Source organism: Pristiophorus japonicus, chromosome 9 (genome assembly GCF_044704955.1).
Source record: "Pristiophorus japonicus isolate sPriJap1 chromosome 9, sPriJap1.hap1, whole genome shotgun sequence".
Lineage (NCBI taxonomy): Eukaryota > Metazoa > Chordata > Chondrichthyes > Pristiophoridae > Pristiophorus > Pristiophorus japonicus.
Genome location: NC_091985.1, coordinates 212,746,412 through 212,749,217, shown reverse-complemented (window position 1 = coordinate 212,749,217; position 2,806 = coordinate 212,746,412).

Below are 2,806 nucleotides of genomic sequence, written 5' to 3'. Positions count from 1 at the left end.
TACACAACCCGCTTTCCCACTAATCTTTGTGTCATCTGCAAATTTTGTTACACTACACTCTTCCAGGTCATCTATGTATATTGTAAACAGTTGTGGTCCCAGCACCGATCCCTGTGGCACACCACTAACCATCGATTTCCAACCCGAAAAGGACCCATTTATCCCGACTCTCTGCTTTCTGTTAGCCAGCCAATTCTCGATCCATGCAAATACATTTCTTCTGACTCTGCGTACCTTTATCTTCTGCAGTAACCTTTTGTGTGGCACCTTATCGAATGCCTTTTGGAAATCTAAATACACCACATCCATCGGTACACCTCTATCCACCATGCTCGTTATATCCTCAAAGAATTCCAGTAAATTAATTAAACATGATTTCCCCTTCATGAATCCATGTTGCGTCTGCTTGATTGCACTATTCCTATCTGGATGTTTCTTCCTTAATGATAGTTTCAAGCATTTTCCCCACTACAGATGTTAAACTAACCGGCCTATAGTTACCTGCCTTTTGTCTGCCCCCTTTTTTAAACAGAGGCGTTACATTAGCTGCTTTCCAATCCGCTGGTAGCTCCCCAGAGTCCAGAGCATTTTGGTAGATTATAACGAATGCATCTGCTATAACTTCTGCCATCTCTTTTAATACCCTAGGATGCATTTCAGCAGGACCAGGGGACTTGTCTACCTTGAGTCCCATTAGCCTGTCCAGCACTACCCACCCCGCCCCCCCCCCCCCACCCCAGTGATAGTGATTATCTCAAGGTCCTCCCTTCCCACATTCCCGTGACCAGCAATTTTTGGCATGGTTTTTGTGTCTTCCACTGTGAAGACCGAAGCAAAATAATTGTTTAAGGTCTCAGCCATTTCCACATTTCCCATTATTAAATCCCCCTTATCTTCTAAGGGACCAACATTTACTTTAGTCACTCCCTTCCGTTTTATCTATCGGTAAAAGCTTTTACTATCTGTTTTTATGTTTTGTGCAAGTTTACTTTCCTAATCTATCTTTCCTTTCTTTATTGCTTTCTTAGTCATTCTTTGCTGTCGTTAAAAATTTTCCCAATCTTCTAGTTTCCCACTAACCTTGGCCACCTTATATGCATTGGTTTTTAATTTGATACTCTCCTTTATTTCCTTGGTTATCCACGGCTTGTTATCCCTTCTCTTACCGCCCTTCTTTTTCACTGGAATATATTTTTGTTGAGCACTATGAAAGCGCTCCTTCAAAGTCCTCCACTGTTCCTCAATTGTGCCACCATTTAGTCTGTGTTCCCCATCTACTTTAGCCACCTCTGCCCTCATCCCACTGTAGTCACTACTTCCTCACCCTCAATCTGTATTACAAATTCAACCATACTGTGATCACTCATTCCGAGAGGATCTTTTACTTGGAGATCATTTATTATTCCTGTCTCATTACACAGGACCAGATCTAAGATAGCTTGCTCCCTTGTAGGTTCTGTAACATACTATTCTAATAAACAATCCCGTATGCATTCTATGAATTCCTCCTCAAGGCTACCCCGTGCGATTTGATTTGACCAATCGATATGTTGGTTAAAATCCCCCATGATTACTGCCGTTCCTTTTTCACATGCCTTCATTATTCCCTTGATTATTGTCCACCCCACCATGAAGTTATTATTTGGGGGCCTATAAACTACGCCCACCAGTGACTTTTTCCCCTTACTATCTCTAATCTCCACCCACAATGATTCAATATTTTGTTCATTAGAGCCAATATCGTCTCTCACAACTGCTCTGATGTCATCCTTTATTAATAGAGCTACCCCACCTCCTTTCCCTTCTTGTCTATCTTTCTGAATTGTCAGATATCCCTGTATGTTTAATTCCCAGTCTTGGCCACCCTGCAACCACGTTTCTGTAATGGCCACCAAATCATACCCATTTGTAATGATTTGTGCTGTCAACTCATTTACTTTATTTTGAATGCTGCGTGCGTTTAGGTAGAGTGTTTTAATACTAGTTTTTAAACCATCATTTTTAGTTTTGACCCCTCCTGCAGCCCCTTTATATTCATACATATTGTCCCTTCCTTGTGCTTTACACTTACCCCAGTGCTACTCTGCTCTGTTGCTTCCTTCCTTTTGCATTCTTTCTTGGGGTCCTGTTCGTCTGAGCTCTCACCTACTCTAAGTAGCTCAGAGGCCTCTCCTGGGTTCCGAATACTCCTCGCATTGAAGCACCGAGCTTTCAGTCAATGCTTTGATGCTTGCGCTGTTGGCCTGAGCGAGAACATTGATGTTGGTGCAACTATCCTGGCAATAGATTTGCAGGATCTTGCGGAGGCAGCGTTGGTGATACTTCTCCAGTACTTTGAGGTGCCTGCTGCACATTGTCCATGTCTCTGAAGCATATAGGAGGGCAGGTATCACTACTGCTCTGTGGACCATGACCTCTGTGCCGGGTTTGAGGTCCTTGTCTTCACTCTCTTCCTCAGGCGACCGAAGGCTGCACTGGCACACTGAAGGCAGTGTTGGACTCATCATCGATGTCTGCCCTTATTGACAGTAGGCTCCCGAGGTTTGGGAAATGGTTCACGTTGTCCAAGGCCTCATTGTGGATTTTGATAATCGGGGGTCAGTACTGTGTGGCGGGGGCAGGTTGGTAGAGGAGTTTTGTCTTACGGATGTTTAGTGTAAGGCCTATGCTTCCCTACCCTTCCATGAAGGTATTGACGATGGTTTGGTGTTCGGCCTCTGACTGTGCGCAGACACAAGCGTCGTCTGTGTACTGTAATTCAATGACAAGAATCCTCCTCAATCGCCTTCTCCCTGTGGTTGGAGTG